The sequence below is a fragment of the Rosa rugosa genome, chromosome 4, assembly GCF_958449725.1.
Source record: "Rosa rugosa chromosome 4, drRosRugo1.1, whole genome shotgun sequence".
NCBI classification, from domain to species: domain Eukaryota; kingdom Viridiplantae; phylum Streptophyta; class Magnoliopsida; order Rosales; family Rosaceae; genus Rosa; species Rosa rugosa.
Window position 1 is genome coordinate 8,072,757 of NC_084823.1, and position 25,946 is coordinate 8,098,702.

A 25,946-nucleotide genomic window follows, 5' to 3' on the forward strand; every position below is an offset into this window, starting at 1 on the left:
TCTCACAAAAAGTCAAGTAGGCAACGATCTCAACGGGTTGTCGCGTAATGTTTATGTGACAACTTGAGATTCCTTACTAAAAATCAATTAGGCGATGACTTCTATCACTTTTCAGTTAATGTTTATGTGACAACTTTAATTCTCTTGCAAAAGACCAATTATGTGACGACTTCTACGGGTTGTCGCTTAATATTTGTGTGACAACTTGAAATTTCTCATTGAAAACCAATTAGAAGATGAATTGTACGAGTTGTCGGTTAATATTTACGTGACTACTTTAATTTTCTCATAAAAAGAATCAATTAGGTGACGATTTATATGAGTTGTCGCTTAATAATTATGTGACAACTTGTACTACCTCATTGAAATTAGCCGACGACTTATATGAATTGTCCTCTATTGTTTGTGCAACTATTAAAACTTCATTATGTTTTAGGGAGAGAATTGAGTTGTGTTTTCATTGATAATAGGGGCCTCTTTATATAGAGGATTACAAGCATAGAGATAGAGTTGTACATGGAAACATAATCGTACATTGATTGGATATCTACCAAGATTCTCTGAGAATATCTCTAATATAAACCCTATTACAACTAGAGCAAGTAACCTAGAGTTTGGGCCAGACACATATTTTGGATTTACTTGAACGCTCCCCCTTGTGTCGCCCAAACATAGTGCTCTTCTCGTTGCCTCATTAAAAACTTTGCCGAGTAACAAAAACCCAGTGGGACAAAAATCGGTCGAAAGGGAAAAAGAGCACAACACACCCTTCATGTTTCGAGACCATACATGTAGACATCTCCCCCTGATGTCTGCATCTCCCTCTGATGACAACGATCATGGGAGTTCCGATAACTTTCGCAAACGATGCTACCAACATGTTTCTCGAAAGTGGAATTTAAGCAATGACTTAGTGAGCAAGTCTTCCCCAATGTCCTCAGATCGAACCTAGTTCACTTTGATCTTGAGGAGAGTCTGTTGTTGCTGATTATGCTTGGTGTCGTCACTTTTGATGTAACCTTGCTTCATTTGTTCAAAACAAGCAGCATTTTCCTCAGAAATGCTCGTAGGCTCATCTGTGGTAGACTTCAAACCACAATTGTTTTGAACATGCGTAATTATGGATCCAATCCATATACATTCACCAACCACTTCCTGAAGTGCAATCATCTTTGCATGGTTCGAAGATATAGCGACAATGGTATGTTCTGTAGACCTCCAAGATATCGCGGTCTTACCCATGGTGAACACATAACCAGTTTGGGAATGACCTTTGTGTAGGTCAGAGAGGTATCCAGCATCAGCAAAACCTTCCAAAACACCAATGTTGTTTTGGGATGGGGATAAAGGACGCATGCCAGTGTTGGCGGCGTTCCTGGTGTGTGATGGGTCCGAATCCATCATCTCTTTGTAGGGATAGAACAAGTTCATATCAATTGTACATCTCAAGTATCGAAAGGTATCTTTTACACCAATCCAATGGCGTCGCGTTGGCGCAGAGCTACAACTAGCTAACAAGTTCACTGCAAATGAGATGTCCAGTCGTGTGCATTGAGCTAAGTATAATAATGCACCTATTGTACTCAATCAGGGCACCTTTGCCTCTAACACATCTTCGTCATCATCCTTCGGATGAAGAGGATCATTTTCAGGATCAAGACAATGGACGATCATAGGGGTGCTTGAAGGCTTGACCTTGTCAAAACGCCTAAAGCATCTACCAACACATGCTCAAGTTCTAAACTGAGACATAATCGTGTTCTCCCAAGATCCTTCATCCCAAACTCGAATTTCAAGTGTTCAGCGGTTTCCCTTAAGTCTTTAAGGGCTTCCAATGAAGATCATGTCCAACATGAACCACGATAGAATCCGGAACTTGCCTTAGAAACGCGTGGGTATATCCCTTCTTAATCAAGTAGTCACTTTAGTAGCGTTTCAACCTCATTGCAAACGCTCTCCGTGGTTTAGAGCCACTTGACTTGGGTAAATGAAGTCCACTATGATCCTTCATGTATATTCCGTATCTAGATCCCCATTGAGATATGTAGTGATCACATTCGTAAGCTGCATGTTCAGTTGTTTAGAAACTACCAAACTGACAGGGTAGTGGAGTGCAATGACATCCATTACGAGAGAATATGTCTCATCGTAGTCGATTCCAGGGCGTTTTGTGAGAAGCCTTGCGCCATAAGGCGAGATTACCATCTCATTTTCTCATCACGTTTTCTAATGAAGACCCATTAGTCAATAAGTTTTATGTTAGGAGGTGTTGGCATCACTGGCTCGAAAACCTTCCTCTTCGTTAGAGAATTCAACTTGACCTGGATCGCATCTTTCCATTAGGCCAATTTTCTCTACATTGGCATTCATTCATCAACGGAGTGTGATTCGATATCATTGGACTCAACAAACTCATGCGCTATGAAATGCGCAAATACATCATCAATCATGATGAAGTTTCTACCCCACATCTCATGTACACTAGTGTAATTTTCAAAGAGCTCTATATTCTCAGAAATAGGTTTTGGTGTTGAGGCGTCCCCCAATGATAACCATAATCCGGAAGATTCTCATGAGACGGATTTTGAGTGTCGATGATCAAAGGATTGAATTATGCCAAAGTATCCTTCGAACCCACGGGCCTCCCACGCATCCTAGCTGGGGCCATGACCTGTAACGCCAAAGTGCCACTCTCTATGGCGTTGGCGCCATGCCTACCTCCGCGTAGGGTGACATTACGTCCTCTCGTAGGGACGTCCATCCTTGCAGGTATATTTGCAGCAGATATGTGTGATCTCGTCACTTTAGCAGGAATCGAGATGAGACATAGTGAGGATAGGCCACGACAATTCCTGTCGTTTCTGCTGAACATCCATGTTCTTATCTGCCCATAACAACGGAAAGACTGTCTCATCAAAGTGACAATCCGCAAATTTAGCGGTAAGGAGATCGCCTAGCAAAGGCATTAAGTGGCGGACGATCGTTGGAGTCTCAAATCCAACTTAGTTGCCCATTCGTCTGTAAGGACCCATCATAGTGCGATGTGGCGGCACAATTGGCACATAAATAGCACACTCAAATATGCATAAATACGAGATACTGGTACCCAGTCACTAGCTGTAACGCAGAGGTAGATTGAGTGACGGTGGGTCGTAGACGAATTAACATAGTTGCATGCAATATTGCATCACCCCAAGTGGATATAAGGAGATTGGTCAGCATTACCAATGTCCGGACTACCATCGATGGGTGTGTTCATGGGGATATGATGTCCAACATCAGTCCCAATGCAATAACCATCAAAAGTCTTCAATGTAAACTCTCTAGCATTGTCAAGTCCAATTGACTGAATAGGATGATCCGGGGAGTGAGCCCATTGTCATATGATATGTGCTAGGAGTGTAGTATAAGCAGCATTTACAGGTGGACAATGGCACACCACGTGACCAGCGTGTTTGCGTGCCAACCAACATCATGAAATATTTAAACGTCCGTAAGTTGGTTGAATCAGTCCACAGAATCCCCACGGATTTTATGTAAGAACAGAATAAGTATGTTCATATCCTTTGCATAGGACGGTCTTAGTCCTGATTTCCTTAAGGAATGGGCTTTGTAAAACAAGCGAGAGGCCTTAGAAGTAACCAATGAGAACTTTGGTTGGGCCTGAGCGTCTGAAACGCTATTTGAAGAAAAGTTGGTGATTGCAGCATCACTTGGGGAGCCATCACCATGATGGACGCCATCCATGGCATCATGGATAGGGACTGTGCCAGCCCTAGGCTGGTGGTGGACGGCGGCGGTCACACTTAGTCCAGGAATCAACATTTGATTCATGCTTCATTTTGCTCGAGAGAATGGATGTCCGTGTGAAGTCTTTAGTAGACGGATCATCATGACTAGGATGACCTATTCTATCGTGACATAGCCATTATGTGTCTAAATCCAAGAGATCTTCTCTCATAATTTTATTGGATTTAATAGCTCGAATAGTGACATAGAGTTCATTAGAGAGACACATAAACTTCTCTAAGATGCGCCTTTGTTTGCAATCATTAGTGGTATTACACGAAACTCATTTCCGTTCTCTACATGTGCGAAAATCTGTTGGCTCGAATAGCTCAATAGGGTTCGATTCTCCCTAGGAGCGTAGAGAGTTCTGTGAAGGTAATCAAGGTGCCATTGGGCAAGCGGAATTTGGGCCATTCCATATCCTTGAACTAATTCTAATGGCCTAGCTAGAATCAAAATGGAGTCATAATGAAAAGAACTCGAAATTTTATTCATAAGTCAACAGAATACTGTTAGCCAAATAGCCACCCTCAAGTATAAGGGGTACAAGTAATAGTATAGGGATTTAAGAAAGGTTGTCGAACCCACGAGGATTGGATTCCTTTCACTAGCTAGGGTGTTAACCTAAGGAGAGCTAGAATATGCAAATGTACAATCACAAACCTAAATTCACAAGAAATCTAGGCTCATGGTGAGTATGTGCATTGTGGTGGTAGTGAGATTGTTTGTTGGATAGAGTGGTGAACCAAATTAAATTAAATGCTCAAATGTAAACTAAACTACTCTAAACTAAACTAGTAATATAATGGATGAAGTTAGGGGTTGGATTGTCTACCACTAACCTCTCTTGCAAGTATTGAAATTCAAATACAAGTGATGCTATTCTAATTTCCCAATTACCCTCTTTGCATCCGAATAAGACTACAAAGGCTTAAACTCCTTTAATGTTATCAATTCCAACCGGTTAAGTCTCAATTCATTGTTCCTAGATGCATAAAGCTTTGAGTTTAGATAATCATGCAAGCAAACCAATCCTAGATCTAGGTGATTTTAACCAATCCAGTTAACTCCATATGCACATAGAGGATGCTATCATGCTATCAATGCTCAAGGTTAACTACTCCCTAAACATTTTTTCATGAGATGACAAACACAACACATTCAAAGTAGTTAAATTTGAATAAATGCATTCACTTCTTGAATTAGCATATGAAGATGAAAATCACAAATAACATCAAATGTAAATTAAAACATCAATTCATACAAGTTTGGCTAGGGCTTTCAACCCTAGCCCTAACAAAGTAACTACTCACTCATAATCATACAAATTAGCATCAAATCTATAAAGTTCATCAAGGTAAATTAAAGATTTGAGGAAAGAATGAACTAGTTGAAGCTTGACAAATCAATGGGTAGCTTCGTTTTCCTCCTTCAATGCTCCTTGAATCCTCCTTGATGGTGGAATGGATGGATGATAAGCTTCTTGATGGTGATGATGAATGGAATGGTGATGAAGATATGATGCTCCTTTGGCCAACTTTGAGTGGTAGTGATGGAGTAATGGTGGTGGTGATGGAGGTTGAGGAGTACGGATATTATGAGTTTGGATTTTGGGAGGTGGATATGGAGGTTTTATGAAGAAGATGAAGAGAGAAAAGAGATGTAATGGTGCGGAATGGGTGCTGCCTCAAGAGTGTGATGAAGGGATGCTTATATAGACTATAGAGAAGAGAAAGAGGGAAGTAATGATGAATGAAAACAAAGCATGAAATGGAAGTGGTTTGTAAAATATGGAAAAGATGGAGTAATGATGAATGTAAGCAAAGCATGAAGGTGCAGAAATATGGAAGTAAAGAGATTGGAGTAGAAAAATATATCCAAGGAAAAAGAGAAAAACATCTAGCTTTCTTTATGTGGGTGGGAAACATGAACATGATGAATATTGAGCTGGTTTTAGGTCACTTTCTGCCCCTTAATTTCTTCAATTAATTCTCCACTGAGACTTCAGAATGGGCCTCTGACTTCTTCATATTAAATTTTCCTCCATGAGTGTAGATCATCCTGGTAAAATTTCAGAGTTAAATTCACTGTGGTTCGACCGTAAATGCTTCTGAAATACGTACAGGTCAGGTTTTCCAGTTTCGTCTTTCCAAAAATTGGACTGACTATTTGAAGGCTTTTCACTCAAAAATAGCTCTGGCACTCTTCATAACAAATTATCCTTGGGATGTCTAGAACGAAACTGGAAAGTTTCAATTCATTCGGAGTTCGTTTGGTCAGGCGGCTACCCCTCCTTTCTTGTCTAGCTCACTTTCTCTTAGCCGGAGTAGGAAAATGTCGAGCTCACTTTCTCTTCTCCATTATTTCCTAACATGATAAGGAAAATAAATAAATAAATATAAATAAACAAAAATATTAAGTAAAGTACAAGATTAGGAAAATAATGAAATTGGACTAGTCAACATCAAATTGGACTTTAGAATAAGTAATTTTCATGTTTTAGGGCACAAATATGTATATGAATGTTAATGCTTGGATCCGTGGGGATCTAATTAACGATAAGTAAGAGAGAGAGAGAGAGATAGAGAGAGAGAGAGAGAGAGAGAGTGACACAAGCGAAGTATAGTGGTTCGCCTCCCGCCTTAGCGGGAGACTACGTCCACTTGAAAGCTTAACTAGTGTGTGTCGAGCCTTGCGGCCTAACAAGATTACAAAGTGTGTTGTAATGGAGTGTGTAGAGTTGTGGGAGGAGGCATTCCTTTTATAAGTGTGAAGGAATGCTTCTCCTTTACATGGTTTTCGATGTGAGACAAGCAACAACTATTCTAGTATAGAAATGCCTAGTTGTGAGGGCATGTTGGCAAGGCCGGAAAGGTGGCTTCCCGGCGACGGATTTGCCACTTCCGGATACCGTAGTGTAGCTTGAACATAGGGCTACAAGATGCAAGTAGTGGTTGGGCCTCACCATGGCTTGTGGGTGTCCCAAAGAGGGTGTTAATTATGCTTGGTGAGATAGCAAACTAGTCATGCTAGTAGGTATCTACAAGTCCCCGAAGTCCCCAAGTAAGAGGAGCTTCTTGGTTGGGGAGTTATACACATGATGTCACCAAGCATAAGTAACCGGGCGGTACGGAGCCCCTACAAGTCCCCGAACTCCGTAAGTAAGAAAGGACTCATTAACCTGCACAACAAAGACAAAAAACAGGCATACGTAGAATGCTCGTTGCATTGGGCAACAAATGTGAGTTGCATTGATATGCGTTGGCATATATGAACGTATGGGGTGCGTGATACATGTTGATGCATACACGCGAATGGTGCCAAGTACAATCGATTATGACGTACAAACTCGAGAACGCGTATGGTTGTGTGAGCTTATGGATTGCATATGATAAATGTAAGTTGCATGAGCGGTGCGAAGGTAAGTGTTTGTAATTCGTGAATGATGAATACGTGAACGCTTGTGTTTGTTTGGTTGTCGCTCGTATTAATGGAATGCGAAAAGAATTCAATTTGTCGTACATGACAAATGGTAGAAGAATTCAATGTTCCATTAACGTGTGGTGTGTCGAGTAGTCATGAGTGTAAAGCTCGAGGACTGCCGGGAAGGCATGAGCGGAAAGCTTGTGAGCGGGAAACTCGAGGATTGCCGGGAAGGCATGAGCGGAAAGCTCGTGAGCGGGAAGCTCGTGGGTTGCCGGGAAGGCAGAGCGGGAAGCTCAATGGTTGCCGGGAAGGCATGAGCGGGAAAGCTCAAGGGTTGCCGGGAAGGCATGAGCGGAAGTTCGTGGGTTGCCGGGAAGGCATGAGCGGAAGCTTAAGGGTTGCCGAGAAGGCATGAGCGGAAGCTCGTGGGTTGCCGGGAAGGCATGAGCGGGGAGCTCAGGGGTTGCCAGGAAGGCATGAGCGGGGAGCTCGTGAGTGGAAGCTCGGGGATGCCGCGAAGGCATGAGCGGGGAGCTCAAGGGTTGCCGAGAAGGCATAAGCGGAAGCTCGTGGGTTGCCGGGAAGGCATGAGCGGAAGCTCAGGGGTTGCCGAGAAGGCATGAGCGGAAGCTCGTGGGTTGCCGAGAAGGCATGAGCGGAAGCTCGTGGGTTGCCGGGAAGGCATGAGCGGAAGCTCAAGGGTTGCGGGGAAGGCATGAGCGGGGAGCTCAAGGGCTGCCGGGGAGGCATGAGCGGGAAGATCAGGGGTTGCCGGGAAGGCATGAGCGGGAAGTTCAGGGGTTGCCGGGAAGGCATGAGCGGGGAGCTCAAGGGTTGCCGGGAAGGCATGAGCGGGGAGCTCAAGGGTTGCCCGGAAGGCATGAGCGGGAAGCTCGTGAGTGGAAGCTCGGGGATGCCGTGAAGGCATGAGCGTGAGGCTCGTGAGTGGAAGCTCGGGGATGTCGCGAAGGCATGAGCGTGAGAGCTCGGCGGTGCCGCGAAGGCAAGAGCGTGAGAGCTCGGCGGTGCCGCGAAGGCGTGAGCGGGAGCTCGGGGGTGCTGCGAAGGCATGAGCGTGAGGCTCGTGAGTGGAAGCTCGGGGATGCCGCGAAGGCATGAGCGTGAGAGCTCGGCGGTGCCGGGAAGGCATGAGCGGTAGCTCGTGGGTTGCCGGGAGGGCATGAGCGGAAACTCATGAGAGGTAAGATCGGGGGTGCCGCGAAGGCATGAGCGGGAAGCTCGGGGATGCCACGAAGGCATGAGCGTGAGAGCTCGGCAGTGCCGGGAAGCCAAGAGCGTGAAAGCTCGGCGGTACCGCTGAGGCACGAGCGTGAAAGCCTGGCGGTGCCGCTGAGGCACGAGCCCGAAAGCCTGGCGGTGCCGCTGAGGCACGAGCGCGAAATCTCAAGGGTTTCCGCTGAGGCACGAGCGCGGAGCTCGGCGTTGGCATGAGGCATTAACGGGTAGCTCGATGGTGATGCCCTGAGGCATGAGCGTGGCCGTTGCTAATTATGCTGGGCTGTATCTATAAGTCCCCGAAGTCCCCAGTCAAGGAGGGTGTTCTTGCGGGTTGATACTAAAGCGTAGCTTTGTGCCGTGTATCAAGCATAATTAGTGCGAGTGCGTTGTCCATCTAGAATTGGTTGGAGCGAACGCTTTTGCCCTTTCGGGTGGGCCCCTGCCAGGCCCTGCGAGGAGTCCCCCACTCCTGGCTATAGACCTCCGGATGGTCGGAAAATTGTTTGATGAGGGGAGCTGCGTTTAAGCAGTGGGCGTTAGGTAGCGAACCTAATCTTAGATACCTAAGCGTCGGGGTTAACTGCCGGATCAATGGCTGCCGTGGGCTGTGTTAACTAGTCCCTTACTGCAATGCCGCGTAGCGGTCATTGTTATTATGAGGCGTTGCCTTACCGCTTGGCGGTTGGTCGTAGACCATAGACTCGTAAAGTTTGTAACTGTATGAAAAATGACAAGCACATAGAGCAAGTAATAATATTTTGTTTGAGTGTCCCATGTTTATTTAATTGAGTTGCAATTAAAATAGAAGCATGGCACATGTGTATAGCATGTACTTGTGATGTGGATGCTAATAACGTTATGTATTATTGTAAACTTGCTTAGAGATCGTTTGAGATCGGTATACGAAGCATGACATATCTAGCATGTGAGGTCTAGAAAATGTTGCCAAATCTACGAAATGTTGTTGGCATGCTCAAAAGTTTATGGAAGCATGTAAAAGCATATCAAGTGTGAGATATTTGTAGGCATGCTTAAAGTAGTAAAAGCATGTGATTGGCATGGCACTAGCTCAATTTGAAAGAGCGTAAAAGATAAGATATAGTTACTTATCTTATGCCGATTTGGAGCGAGTTGGAGTTGGAAATGATCTAAGTACCCAAATCATGTTGGAGTTGTCCAAGCATGACGCTCCATTGCTCCGGCGAAGTTCCTTAATAGAAGGCTAATGATCTCGTTGATTGAAACGGTGCTTGTGCCTCGTCAACATAAGATAAGGTAAATGATTAGCACTTTTGTCCATGTGATGAACCGATCAAGGAATAAAATTTGATTAAATATGTGCAATTACGAGTTAGCGTACACATATTTGAGAATGTCATGGTGGCGATCGTAGTGATACTATTGTTTCACATATATGCATGGCATTAAGTACATGGACATATATAAGCATGTGTAGATGAAGGGTTGAATTATGAGAAGCATCAGATGCATCTGCATTTGCGTCAAAGCATCAGTGAATTGGTCAGAAGTTATGTGAACATGCACTTTCAGATTCTTGCTAATGACCGAAAACTCACAGTGATGTAGAGTTTAGTAATGATATTGATTAAAATAACACCTTGAACACTTGCAGTAAGCAATTAATCAATGCCATGCCGACAAGTTATTTCGCCACACATAGATATATATGCATAATTTAAAGTGGCATGGTAATTGAAAACATGGTGACTGTTACCGCAACCTGAGCCTAGCATGCACCACGTGGTGGTAGACATATTCTATTTCAAACAGGTGTAGTGCACATGTGAGCGACTGAGCTAGTCTCTGACATGTTCCACTTTAGAGCAGGCATATACTATATGGGCTGTGAGTGTACTATTTTATTGAGCGTATTATGCTTTTGATACAGGTGTGTGGCTTTCACATGTTCACGTAATAAGCATATAATTTTTTCTCAATAATTGATTAGGATATGCAGAGAGAGAGCTTAACTTCGTTTGAGGCCTTGACCGCCATACAGAGTCGAAGTTTGAAGCCATGATTGGAGGCTGGTGTTCGGCGGTTATAGCCCAGCATTACTAGCGGTGTCCCTGTGGCTGCGCGGTCTGGAAGTGACCAGTGATGTGGGCTGAAGATGGGAGATGATGTTGGATGTCCTGAGATCAGCGATACTTGGCCAGCGGAGATGGATCAGTGGCGATCCGGCTAGCAGAGTCTAACCAGATCAACGGTGCTTGTTCAGCGGAGCTGCCACCTGGCGGTAGGGCTTAGCAGTGATAGACTGATAGCTCAGCAGTAGTGAGGCTGGCGGAGCGGAGCATTTAGCCAGCAGTGGCCTTCGCCGGCGGTTAAGCGGAGCTGCTGCGATGCTTGTTGGAGAATGGTGCTCCCGACGGAGCTTTGCCTTAGCGGTTGCCGCCGATAGCACCTAGCGGAAGAAGCCTTGGTCGACTGTGTTTTGGAGCTCAGCGGGGAGCTTGGAGTCCAGCGGAGCTTTGGCCTGCTAGCGGTGGAGAGTGGTGATGCTCGGGGGAGGATGGCCAGCGGTAGCGGTAGTGAAACGGACCTTTTGGCCAGCGGAGATGGATCAGCGGTGAATCTCGGCGGAGCGGAGCTTTGCCGGCGGTAGCCTTAGCTAGCTGTGGTGACCAGTGGAGGAGGCTGGTTCCGCTGGTTTGAGGCTAGCAGTTCCGCCGGTGGGGTCGCTGAGGCTGGCTAGTGGCTTGGGCTTGCTGTGGCAGCGAAGCCTGCTGGTGGTGCCAATAAAGCTTTGGCGGTGCCTAGCGGAGGTTTACCCGCTGAAGAAGTGTGGCGGAGCGGAGCCCTATGCTCACCTGGAGGTCGACGGAGATTCGACACTAGCTCAGCGGCGGATCGAAGTTCGGCGAAAGATTCGGAGCTCAGCGGAGCCACGCTCAGCGGTGGAGCAGCTCAGCGGGTGAGAAGTTCGGCGGAACTTAGAGCTCGGCGGAGGATCCGAGTTCGGCGGTTCTGGTGTGCAGCGGACCTGGAGCCCGGCGGAGGCTGGCCTACTGGCGGTAGCAGGCGAGCTTGCTGGCGGAAGACTCGCTGGCTCTGTTAGCGTACGTGTAGCTATCACCGCTGGCAGTGAAGAGGTGGCGGAGCCTTGGCAGAGATGGGTTGATGAGCTGAGGTGGCTAGCGGAGCTCATGCATAGCAGTTGGCGCGCAGCGGTGATCGAAGAATGATCATGGGTGGCCAAAGGAGATCTCTGGGTGTCCAGAGAGAACTGGCACCATATGTTTTTTTTTTTTTTTTAGCAGTCAGCGTTGACCTTTTGAGATGGGCGTTGACCAGCCCTATAAATGGTTGACTAGCATTTGATCGAAGTTGACCAGAGTTGGTTGGCGTTGACCAAGCGTTGACCGACCCCTGTTGGGCGTTGACCGGACGCTGACGGGCCAAAGCTCGTGTTAGGTGACGAAGCCTTTGTGTTGGTTTTCTACAGACGGCGCCAATGTTAATGCTTGGTTCCGTGGGGATCTAATTAACGATAAGTAAAAGAGAGAGAGAGAGAGTGTGTGACACAAGCGAAGTATAGTGGTTCGCCTCCCGCCTTAGCGGGAGACTACGTCCACTTGAAAGCTTAACTAGTGTGTGTCGAGCCTTGCAGCCTAACAAGATTACAAAGTGTGTTGTAATGGAGTGTGTAGAGTTGTGGGAGGAGGCATTCCTTTTATAAGTGAAGGAATGCTTCTCCTTTACATGGTTTTCGATGTGGGACAAGCAACAACTATTCTAGTATAGAAATGCCTAGTTGTGAGGGCATGTTGGCAAGGCTGGAAATGTGGCTTCCCGGCGACGGATTTGCCACTTCCAGATACCGTAGCGTAGCTTGAACATAGGGCTACAAGATGCAAGTAGTGGTTGGGCCTCACCGTGGCTTGTGGGTGTCCCAAAGAGGGTGTTAATTATGCTTGGTGAGATAGCAAACTAGTCATGCTAGTAGGTATCTACAATGAATTATGATCCAACAAATACATCATTGTTTCTTAACCATTAAGAGAATCTAATCCAAGTACTAGCTAATGCAAAACAATGGTAGTCGTTTATCTTCTTTCGGTAACTCCAAAATAAATATGATCAGGTGAGTAGAGAGATGTCGGTGGAGCAAAGCTCATTTAAGTACCACTTATCTCAAAACCTTCCTAGACATCACACTCATTTGGATGAGCCTAAGTGAAGAAAAACTAAACCAATGACATTTACTACAAATTATATGGCAATTGCCTATTACATCTCTTGAAAAAATAAATATTTAAACAGAATTAGCGATCTATTGATCCCAACCAGGTTTGAAGTCTTCAACCCTTCACTCTAGATCATCTTCTTGATCTTCTTGTTCCATATAGTGAACTTTTCTTGCTTCACAATATGCTTTGTAGGCGGTGGCAATTTCTTCACGAGCTCTATAAATGTGTGCCCAATGACCGGATACTCCACATAGGGAACATTCATCTCTGTGCTCAGACTCCATTGATTGAGGCACTTTGAAAGCATTATTTGGATGACTCTTAGTGTTAATGGAGCCACCAACATGGCCAGAGGCGTTGCCTCTCTCTTTTTTTCCACGTTGACCTCTTCGGTTTTGTGTCCACCTATTTTGGCGGTTACCTTCCTCATTAGAGTGAGAATATGGACCAAAACATTCAGAATTGTCCCTAGATTTAGGGTTTCGCTCTTGGCGCCCTCCCTTAGGGGCACAACTATAATTGGACTCCGGAATATGCTCAGTTCCCATGGGTCTCGAATTATAGTTCTTCACAAGGATGTTGTCATGCTTTTCAGCGACATTCATCGCTCCAATGAGCTCATGAAACCTTGTGATCCGTCCTGCAATAACATTGATTCGATAGTTCTTTGCAACCATCAAAGCAGAGATAGGGAAGGTAGAGAGAGTCCTCTCAATCAACATTGCATTTGTGATATCTTTTCCATAGAATTCCATTAAGGATTTAATGTGAAGTGCTTCCGAGTTGTAGTCAATAATTGACTTGAAATCACAGAAGCGGAGGCTATGCCATCTCACTTCTAGTTCAGGTTGAAGGGAGTCATGGACGTTTTCAAATCTTTCTTCGAGTGAGACCCATAGCCTTCTGAGGTCTTCTTCATTCATATACTCGTACTGGAGCGAATCATCCATATGACGAGTCATTAGGATGATGGCTTTCGCCTTATTTGCCTCTAAGGCTGCTCTATTTGCTTCCAAAACTTAAGCTTGCTCAACAGTTAGCACGTCCTGGCTAGACTCAAGAATCGTATCAAGGATTCCATCGGCCTTGAGATGCTGGCGGACATCACGAATCCACTTGTGATATCCAGATCCAGTTGTTCCCAATGGAGCAAAGTCCAGTTTGTTCAGGTTACTCATCCTGAAAGAGAACAAGAAAAATGGTTAGTTTCGGAGCGGAAAAGGCTACCACAAAAACATATAAATTTTTTGAGCGTATTCGCTCTCAAGAAATTAGGGATTTCTGTAATCACTTCCAAGAAATCGGATTCCAAGAGGTATTGGATTAGATCGAAATAATGATGTAAGTGGTTGATCATAAATTCCTTACAAACTCTAAGTTTGGAGATCTTAACAAGCTCCAAGCTTGGAGTGAGCACGAACCCCCACAATTCGGCTTTTGGTCTCCCCTATGAAGAAGAAAGGGGGTAGAAAATGGAGGTTACAAGTCCCCAAGAAAAAGAAGAGAAAAACAATAAAAAAAACTTCAAAAACAGGAACTGATAGAACCTTTAAAACATACCTTGAAAAGTGTAGAAAATTTCCGTGAAAAGTCGCCGGAATTTGGTCACCGGAGGTGGTCGGAAATCGTCGCCGAAGCTTGGCGGTGGTTGGCCGGAATTGTTTGGCTGTGGGCTGCCCTTCGTTTTTTTTTCCTTCTCTTCTGGGTCCGCGTCCACCTGCTTCTTTTTTTCTTTATTTTCTCCTCTTCTGGGCCCTCATCCACCTTATTCTTTTTCTTTTTCTTTTTGCTTTTTCTTCTTCTTCTGCTGGCACGTGGGCTGCCTCCTTTTTTTTTTTTTTTCTCTCTTTCTTTTCTTCTGGACCCGCTCCCCTTTCTTTTTTCTTTTTCTTCTCTTTCTTTTCTTCTTCTGGGCCCGCTCCCTCTTTCTTCTTCCTTTTCTTCTCTGGGCTGGACGGAATTGGGCTGCAGTTGCAGGTGCAAACTGGTTCTTGGGGGGGGGGGGGTGACCAGTTCAAGAGTATACAGTACTTCCACAGGCCGGTCCGGTGACTTTCAGGCTGGTTTTGGGCGTTATTTTTCCGGTTCCTAATTACTAGAGTCAAGGTTGCAGATGGTGGCCAATATGACGGTAGAAGGTGGTCTGGAAGGGTGCGAACCGGGCAGGATTTTTTTTTTTTCTCTTCTGGGATTCGGTTTGGTACTTTTCCGGCCGGTTCTTGGCTCCTGGGATAGAGAGCTTCAAGGTTGGGGTCGGTGGTTGCTAGGGTTTGAAGGTTACGATTTTAGGGTTTCAGGGTTAGAACTTCGTGCTGATAACATGTTTTAGGAAAACTGAAATTGGGAGAGAATTGAGTTGTGCTTTCATTGATAATAGGGGCCTCTTTATATAGAGGATTACAAGTATAGAGATAGAGTTGTACATGGAAACATGATCGTACATTGATTGGATATCTACCAAGATTCTCCGAGAATATCTCTAATATAAATCCTATTACAACTAGAGCAAGTAACCTAGAATTTAGGCTAGACACATATTCTAGATTTACTTGAACACATTGAATATTGTTTGTATTTTCTTGTCGATGTGAACTTTTTCCTTCCTAGTTGAATTATATTACTTAGACTAGTTTGATTAGGTAATATATTCCTTATTGGATTATGATTTTATTCCTAATAAACTATTTTAGGAAAAATGTCCAAAATCTTATTGAGGATCAATAACGAGTATAAAATCATCATTTTCTTGTATAAATGAAATCAATCGATTAAATAAATAGGTATGGGGTAAGGAATAAAATATCTGCAGAATCTTCGATATATCTCTCGATATATTCCTTTTTGGACGGACTGATATATCATAGAGGTAAATTATCTTATCTTCCATTGTTTCTGCGAAATTTCTCCAATATCATCAAATATCTCCGATATATTAAATAATTGGGATATCCTGATCAAATGAAGACATCTCTGTATTATACTACTATGTGAGAAGAGAAAAAAAAATCAAAAAGTTACTTGATTATTCATAGAGAAACATACATTATGGATTATGGAGGTTATGTGGGGGTGTAAAATTTAAGAACGGTTTCTAGTCAGGAAATGGCCTAATAGAGAGGATCGCAATCTATTTGGGAAAAAAAATGCCTTGAGGTGAAATCTCTAAAGGTGGATTTGGGTGAGGGGAAATACCCTCCAGGCGAATCTGGGTGAGGTCAAACCTCTCAAGGCGGATTTGGGTGAGGTGAAATTCCCTCAAGGCAAATCTGGGTGAGGTGAAACCTCTCAAGATGGATTTGGGTGTGGTGAAATTTTCTAAAGGTGAATCTGTGTGAGGAGAAATCACCTCAAGACGAACATAGGTGAGGAGTAATCCCCTCAAAGCGAGATTAACCTGTGAGGCACTGGAGGGTACTACACCAAAATCTGTACAAGTTATTGCATGTGATGAGTGTTAGCCAAATAGTCATCGTCAAGTATAAGGGGCAAGTTATAGTGTAAGAGATTATGAGTAAGGGATATAGTACCCAAGGGATTGGAAAACCCACTCTAACTAAGGAAAACCTAAAGTACGCTAGATGAATATGTAAATGTACAAATCACAAACAATGATTCATAAGTGAACCAAAGTTCATGGTTATTATATGCAAGATGGGGTAGTGGTTTGATTTTGGTTTTGGAGATGATTTGATTCGGAAACAACTAAATGAATTCTTGAAATGTATACTAGGCTAAGCTAAATTAGATGTAATGAAATGGATGGGAGTTAGGACTCAAGGTTTTCACATCTAGCCTCTCTTGCAAACAATGATGCTTTTATAGTGAATGATGCCATTTTAATTAGCCAATTTCTCTCCTTGCGTCCCTCTCAGGTATGACAAGGGACATGCTCCTTTGATGATATCAAGCAACCCCTATCAGGTGTAGTACTTAACTACTTAAGTGATGCATTTCAATCCGGTTAGGTATCTAATGCATTTACCTAAGTGCATAAAGCTTGAAAATGAAGAGATTATGCAAACCAACCAAATTTATCTCTAAGTGATTATAGTTCACAACCCTAACATGCACATATGATATGCTATCATGCTTCAAACAACTAAGGTTAATCAAGCCCTAATTGTTTCTCAAGTCACGGCAAATATGCATACCCAAATTGATTAAGTTTAAGCATAAAGATTCAACTTTTAAACTAGCATGTTAAGGTGGTAAAGGAAAGTGCATCAAATATAATATTTACATCAAAGTCATACAAGATTGGCTAGGGCTTTCAACCCTAACTCCAACAAACTAACTACTCACTAATAATCAAATACATAAGCTTCAACATGTTTATGAACATCAAACTAAAAAGTAGGGATAGAGAAGTGACTAGTGATGATCAAATTGAGGATGGTGTAGATGAACTCATGGAGGTTTTGTCATGGTGATGATGATTCCTCAAGTGATGCTAGACTCCTCTCCTTCTTCTTCAAAGATTGATGATGGAATATGAGAAGTGATGTGCTCATATTTTCCTATATTTCTATGCCTCTTAAGCTTGATATTTTTGCTTAGTCCTCCTTATTTCGAGTCATTTATGTTGTTATAGTGTTTTTGTAGGTTTGTCTCATAAAGAGAAGAAAAGAAGCTAAAATGAGCTAACTAGGATTGAAAGACGCCCAAGTCCCAGAATCTGCCTGTGCAGAACACCCAACTTCCCCGAATTACTGGTAGTTACCCAGATCGAATCAGATAATGAACCTTATATGCATGGAAATCTACGGATGTCTACTTTCTGTAGAATTTTACGGATCGCGATTTAGATACTTCTGGAGAAAGTTATGATTATTTGAGTGAAGATAGGTCGGACAGGAAATCTGCTCGGAAATTTACAACCATTCGTGGAGAACTCAAGTTCCATGGCACAAGATCGCCAATCCTAATGTTTCAAGGAAGTTAATTCAGATGAGTATTAAATGATGAACTTATTCCTACTTCTACAAGATATATTTCAAGGTTTTCCCATTCCAAATGAAGAAAGGAATCAAACCCAAGTTTTACAAGGAAACATGAAGCCAAAGATGAGCAGAAATCTTCCCTATATAAGGGAGCACAAATTTTACATGAAAAGAGAGTCTCGGAGCACATTGAAGATGCCTAAGGAGCGGAGACGACTCATCCATCTTCCCTTTCTTTTCCTTTCCATTCTTTTTATGTTTTTCCTATGTTTTACTTAGTTATCTTTTGTTAAACCTTTTTCTAGGGTTAGGATGATGCCCTATCATGATTGTTTATGTACTTTGATGTTTTATTGATGGATTTATAGTTTCTTTATGATGAATGCTTAATCACTATTTGAATTGATGCTTTATGTTTAAGTTATTTGATTGATCACCTTAGGGCTTTGCATATAGTAATTGGAAGACAAATTTGAAGCAGAGATGCAATATAATTTGATTAGCTTCTTGTGATTAAGTGTGGTAAATTACATTATTACTTGAGAAAGACTAATGGTTTGCTTGATTCCCTTGTTTTCTAAAGCGTAATGAGTCTTACATGTTAAATTTATACCTGAGAAGGATAAACTGCATAGTTAGGATATAAGATCTTTACCCGAGAGTAGAGGTGGCCCGGCCCAGCCCATTTTAAGAGGGCCTAGTCGTGCTTCGTGCCGTGCTTGGGCCGGCCCATTTATTATCGTGCCGGGCTAGTGCCGGCCCATTTACTTAAACATTAAGCCCGGCTCGGCCCATGGCCCGAGCCCATATCGTGCCGGGTCAATAACGGGCCGTGCTCGTGCCTACCCACTATAAAGCACGATTTTAAAATCTTAATTTGAACAAATAAAAATTAATTTTATTTAACTATTTAGAAAATTAAAATAAATTAAGTTCTACAACGTTTTTCTTAATTTTAGCTTTTTAAGATTAGATTTCTAATAATTTTTTACATTCCACTATAAGAAAGAAAGAAAAAAAAAACTCAAAATATATTGTTTTTAGTATATTATTGTGAGATTAATCTTTATTAATATAATGAAGATTTAGTATCTATTATTCTTTCCTTCATTCTATAATTGTATTATTATGATCGAGATTAGTCTTTATTAATAAACATATATTTAATATTTAGAAAAAATGCTTATGTCAAAATAAGGATATAATGTTTTGTTTCATTATTTTGACAATATAAAAGAAAGCATTGGTGGAATTGTCATGAGATTTTAAATGAAAAAGGTCTCATATTCAAATCTCATCATTGTAGTTTTTTAATATTTTTAAAAACAAAATGAAATTTTGTGTTTGTAACGGGCCGGCTCACAATATGTCGTGCTCGGGCCGTGCCGGGCCGATTACGGGCTCGGGCCGGGCCGGGTCAATGGGCCAATATTCTTAGGCCCAGCCCGACCCGTTATTCTAACGTGCTCGGGTTGTGCCGGGCCACTAACGGGTTTGGGCTGTGCCGGGCCCGTGCCGTGCTCGTGCTTAGTGGCCCGTTTGCCACCTCTACCCGAGAGGGAGAGCATCATACATTTAATTCTCAAACTATGGTCTAGAGTACCTAAGAAGGACTTAGATACGGGAATTATCATCTAGAGGAACAAAAGAATCTGTTAATTGCATTGAAACATAAATAGGATTGTTAGTGGTTGATTTCGAAACCCTACGTTTTATTATTATTTGTTTGTTTCTTTAATTCTCAAATTATTTAATTTGTTTATTGAAAAACCCAAAAATCAATATCTTCTTTTGCTTGATTGTTTATGTGATTTTGTGTTTGGATTAATTGAGTTAGGGTTTAAATTAATTATCAATCCTCAGTTGGAACGACCTCGTACTTGCACACTATACTAACGACGATTCGTGCGCTTGCGAGTTTTAATTAAAATTTCACAACAAGTTTTTGGCGCCGTTGCCGGGGATCGATGATTGATTTTGATTCTAACTTGATTACCAATCTGATTTTATATTTTGTTTCTACAATTTTTGGTTTTAAGTTTGCTAAATATTTATCCTTTTGTGTTACAGGTTCTGTACCTTCTTTGTGATGTAGATTTTGGACTGCTTCCTGCTCGTTTTAATTGCCTTATTGCATATCACCAGAAAGCTACACAAGTCTAGTTTCCAACGCACCAAGCAGATCATCATTCGGAGCTGTGAGCTAAGAGATATTTGAGAAATACCGAACAATGCTCAATCTGCGCGGAAATTTTTCTTGACGACTTTGGCTATCTTTTTGACTTCAACATCGGCTTTGTGCTATTCTTCACTAAATCCCAGGGAGCTCTAAACTCTTCCCTTTACTTTATTGTTTTTATTTTTTATTTTTTATTTTTTTACTTGTCTCTTTTCCATGCTTTTATGTGCATTGCGTGCTTTAATTCTTTCAACATTGAGGACAATGTTAGATTTAAGTGTGGGGGAAGGGATTTTGATTTTTGTTTCTATTAGGTCTTTAGTTTTGTGGGTTTATACAAAATAAAATAAAATAAAATAAAAATTTGTTTTCTTTGTTCTTTTTGCATCTTTGTTTTTTGTTTTTGTTTTCTTGAGTCTTAAGATGCCTTTCAACAACTATGATTAGTATATATTTCAAAAATCATGGCTTAAGAGGATCATAAAATTGAGATGATGTCTGACTTTATTCTTTGGTTAATAAGAATGTATGATTGTCATATGTATGTGTAGTGGATGTGGTCTTGCTTACAGGGTACAGAAAAGAGCATGTTAGGATAAGTTTTTGATTCATGCATAACCTATGTGAGATATTTGAGCCTATTTTCCTTTTCTTTGTTGAGTGTTAAACGAAAAAAAATATATGTCATCTTATTTTCTTGGCGATGATTTTGTTGATCTCATTATTCTTTCATCTTGATTGATTGCTTGCCATAGATTAAGTTTAATGGACTATAGAATGCTAGAATTCACTCTTATACTTGTTGAGACTTTTATCAATACATGCTTGGACCTTGGAAAGGATAAAGGCACCCTAGGAAATTATCACCATTGCCAAATAGCCATGTGTCTCTATTTGTGTGCACAAGATGTACAACCCCCTAAATAAACCCCTTTGAGCTTACATTAAGCCTTTTCTTTCATCTCCCTCATAATCCTTAAACTCCTAAACCTTAGTATAGTATATCTTTACCCTTATTCTAAAGACTTAGCGGAGCTAACTTTTGAGACATACAAGAGGTTTTTGGCGTCAAGAATGAAGATGGAGAAGATAAGGAAGTTCAAATGTGGGGGGTAAGACTTGTCCATAGAAAAAATATATCTGTATGTATATGCCGTGAAAAGTAAAAAAAAGAAGAGAGAAGAGAAGGAAAAAAAAAATTGAAAAAAATTATATGTGACAGCAAAAGAAAAAATATGATAATTGTTTATGGATTTTAGTCCCCTCATTGTGGATTTGGAGTTTGCTTTGAAGTGAAGGCCCATTCAAGAAAAATTTGGTCTTTGTCCAATTCACAAGTATTCAAAGGAAGTTTACAATGAAGCATGAGCCCTACATGATGACATTTGACCCTTTATAAAGACTTTGGAGGAGTCTATGACGTTTTTACTTGGTTGAATTTCAAGATTGTCTCTCTACATCAACATGAGCTCTTTTAGGTTTTTAGGATACTTTGTGATTTTCCTATCCTTTTGTTTCTATAAACCCTAAACCTTGGCCCCATTACAACCTTAATTATAAGACCTCTTTGATCCTTGAAAAGAGTAGCCTTTGATCTGTGGAGATGAGTTATAAGAGTTGAACCTATGGCTTGGATCCGTTTGTGCAAGTAGTTGGTATCCTTCATGAGATCATACTTGAAAAAATATTTTCAGAAAAAGCTTTTTCTTTCTATTATATGTGAGCTATTTGTTTGTCTTATATATTATCTCTCTCACATATAACTTGAGTGACTATATGCTTTTGTATGAGCCCATGAATCTGAGAGAAGAAAGAAGGTAAACCGGTGAGGATTTGAGTCATAAATTGTTTGAAGCATGCTGAGATTAATATCACCAATGTTGCCCCCATGTCCTACATGTTTATATGTTAAGTTATATGTTTTTGTTGACTCTCGAATAAATGTTGGATTGATTCTTAGTTGTTGTGCTAATCTTGATGCCATGAAAGTATGAGATTTTTTAGACTAACGTTGAAAGGCTTAGTGTGTTTTTGTTTGTTTTGTTATGTGTCTTTGTGTCTTTGTGTCTTTAGTTTTCGTTGTTTTGCTCGAGGACTAGCAAAGTCTAAGTGTGGGGGTAAGAAGTAGAAATGATCAAGTGGTGAAATGGTGGAATGGTGAAGCTTTATGTATATGAAATAGAATAGGTAGATGGAAAAGATGATGAATTTGGTGGTGGTGGTAATAAATGTTATGGATTGATGGTGGTGGTGATGGTGGTTTTGGATTGATGGTGGTGGTGATAGAGGTTTTGTGGAGGAGATAATAGTGAATTGTAGAGGATATAGAGAGAAAAAGATGTAATGGAGTGGTATATGGGTGATGGTTTAAGAGTGTAATGAAGGGGTGCTTATATAGAGAAGAGAGAGAGAGAAGTAAAATGATGAATGGAAGAAAAAGGGAGTAGCTCAAGCATTTTAAGAAGCATGGAGGTGGAGTATGAGAGTGGTAATAGATCCTAAAAGTAAAAAGAGAGAAGTAATGATGAGCTATTAAAGTATAGAGTAGAAAAAGATGACTTAGGAGAAGAGAGGAGCAGCTAGCTTTCTTTATTTTGCATGAGATCGAAACATGAAAATGAAGAGTGTTGGGGTGATTTTGGGTCACCAATTAAAGTCAATTTGACAAGCATGGGAGAGAAAGTACATGAGAATGCTTATTCTCCAAAGGATAATATGATGGATTAATCTTGCCATAATCTTGTAGGATTCTTCTAGGACTCTCCTTGATAATTAATTTAGCATCATAAACCTTCTAAAAATGCACAGCAAACCCATCCAAGAAGGATTCTCGGCCAAATTACCCTTATTTGACTAGGATTTATTTTCTGCTTTTGAAGCTTTATTCTTGGACTACGTTTGACATGCTATTGCCATGTTTCTGGCTGGTTTTCGACTCCTACATACTCTATGACATCATGTTTTCTATAATGATCAACAAACTTCAAGAAAAACTCCAAGTAAGTCTCCGAAAAAGCTTCGTGAAAAGCTAACAGTTTCTGCCTTCTCGAGAAGCCTATTTTGAGCGTTAATTCTCGTTGCCTTGATGGCATTTCTGACCAGATCTTGGGCTCATGTTTTACTACAAGATCATGTCTTCAAGGAATGCTAGCCTTTTTTGCAAGAGTCTACTTGGAAGATTGCAAGAAAAGCTCTCCAAAACTTTTCCCGATAAGCTGATTCTGAACTGCAGTTTTCTGCTTTGCAGCAACTATTTTGCACAACGATTTCCGTGGACTTCCCTTGTGATTTCTGGCCAAATGAGTGATCAATCTTAGTCCTTTGCATCAGTACTTCATGGTTAATGCCTTCGTTGCTCCACTTAAACTCCTATTTTTCTGGAATTGCTTCACGAAATACTTGTGCCACCAAAAGTAGTGGGGTGCATGGAAAATTTGCGGAATTTTACTTTTTTATGCTCTTGTCAAGATTTTCTACAAAACATAAAATTAGATTAGTAAACACTAAATTGGACTTTTAGGAGAAATAATTTCCATGTTTTAGGGCACAAATATATATATGAATTATGATCCAACAATGAGATTCCAATCATGGCCGAATAGTGTGGAAGAAATGGAAAAAGAGTTCGTGGTTTAGACTGGTTTCCTAGCATGGAGCTTCCAACTGCAACATCTTCAACGACTGTGAGTTCTGAGATAAATGTAATGCAAGAAAAAGTGAAGAAGCTTGAATCAACTGTGGACATTATGCGGTCACAAAATGCACAACTAATGACAATATTGAAGAAGTTTCTGATGAATAACTAAGGCTACTTTGCTAATACTGAAGAAAGTTAGAATATGCGAAAAATATATTGTTGTCGCTCATTTAAAATATGCGAGGAAATATTCCTCATAATTTAGCATATATTGCGAGGAGTTTTGTGATCCCTTAGTTATGATGTGACACAATATGGTCTTTAAATTTTTTTTTGGCAAATCATTTTAAAATGTCTCTCAAATTCTTTGGCGGGACAAGATGGTGCCACTTCAAAATTATGTGGTGAGGAAATTTAGAGATTCCTCGCACCTATATCTAAAATATTTTATCTATTTTAGGGAATCAGAAACTGAGAGGAAATTGCTGTGTATTCTCATTGATAATATGAGCCTCTTTATATAGAGGATTACAATGCATAGAGTCTGAATCATACAAGGAAAGATAATCTCTAGATTCTTCTAATTAAACCCTATTACCACTAGGTCAAGTAACCTAGAGTTTGGGCCAAACACAGAAAAGAGATTTCCTTAAACACTCCCCCTTGTGTTGCCCAAACGCGGTGCTTCTCTCGTTGCCTCGTTAAAAACCTTGTCGAGTAACAAAAACCCAATGAGACAAAAATAACCTCGGTCGAAGGGGAAAAAGAGCACAACACACCCTTCACGTTTCTAGATGAACATGTAGACATCTCCCCCTGATGTCTGCGTCTCCCTCTGATGACAACGGTCATGGGAGTTCAGATAACTTCCGCAAACGATGCTACCAACATGTTTCTCGAAAGTGGAATTTAGGCAATGACTTAGTGAGCAAGCCTGCCACACTGTCCTCAGATTGAACCTAGTTCACTTTGATCTTGAGGAGAGTCTGTTGTTGCTGATTATCCTTGGTGTTGTCGCTTTTGATGTAGCCTTGCTTCATTTGTGTAGGCTCATTTGTGGTAGACTTCAAACCACAACTTTTCGAACATGCGTAATTATGGATCCAATCCATATACATTCACGAACCACTTCGTGAAGAGCAATGATCTTTGCATTGTTCGAAGATATAGCGACTAGGGTCTATTTATGTAGACCTCAAAGATATCACTGTCTTTACCCATGGTGAACAATTAACCAGTTTGGGAATGGCCTTTGTATGGGTAAGAGAGATACCTAATATCAGCAAAACCTTCCAAAACACATGTCGTTTTGGGATGGGGATAATGGATGCAGGCCAGTGTTGGCGGCGTTCCTGGTGTGTGATGGGTTTGAATCCATCGTCTCTCTGTAGGGATAGAACAAACCCATATCAATTGTACATCTCAAGTACTGAAGGATATCTTTTACACCAATCTAATGGCGTCGCGTTGGCGCAGAACTATATCTTAGCTAACAAGTTCATGGTAAATGAGATGTCCGGTCTTGTACATTGAGTTAGGTACAATAATGCGCCTATTGTACTTAACTAGGGCATTTCTGCCCCTAGCGCATCTTCGTCATCATCCTTCGAACGAAGAGGATCCTTTTCAGGATCAAGACTACGGACGATCATGGGGGTGCTTGAAGGTTTGACCTTGTCAAAATGCCTAAGCATCTATCAACACGATGCTCAAGTTCCAAACCGAGACATAATCGTGTTCTCCCATAATCCTTTATCTCAAAATCGGATTTCAAGTGTTCAGCGGTTTCCCTTAACTCTTTAAGGGCTTCTAATGAAGATCATGTCCAACATGAACCGCGATAGAATCCGAAACTTGTTATGGAAACGCGTGGGCATATCCCTTCCCAAGCAAGTAGTCACTTTAGTGAGCGTTTCAACCTCTTTGTAAACGCGCTCCGTGGTCTAGAGTTACTTGACTTGGGTAAATGAAGTTCACCATGAACCTTCATGTATATTCCTTATCTAGATCCCTATAGAGATACGTAGTGACCACATTTGTAAGCTGCATGTTTAGTTATTCGGAAACTACCAAACTGACAGGGTAGTGGAGTGCAATGATATCCATTACGAGAGAATATTTCTCATCGTAGTCGATTCTAGGGCGTTTTATGAGAGGCGAGATTACCATATCTTTTTCTCACTACGCTTTTCTAACGAAGACCCATTAGTTAATAGGTTTTATGTCAGGAGGTGTTGGCATCACTGGCTCAAAAACCTTCCTCTTCATTAGAGAATCCAACTTAATATGGATCACATCTTTCCATTTAGGCCAGATTTCTCTACGTTGGCATTCATTCATCAACGGAGCGTGGTTCGATATCATCTGACTCAACAAACTCATGCGCAACGAAATGCGCATCTACATCATCAATTATGATGGAGTTTCTATCCCACGTCTCATGTACACTAGTGTAAGTTTCATAGAGCTTTATATTCTCAGGAATAGGTTCTGACGTTGAGGCGTCCCCCAACGATAACCAT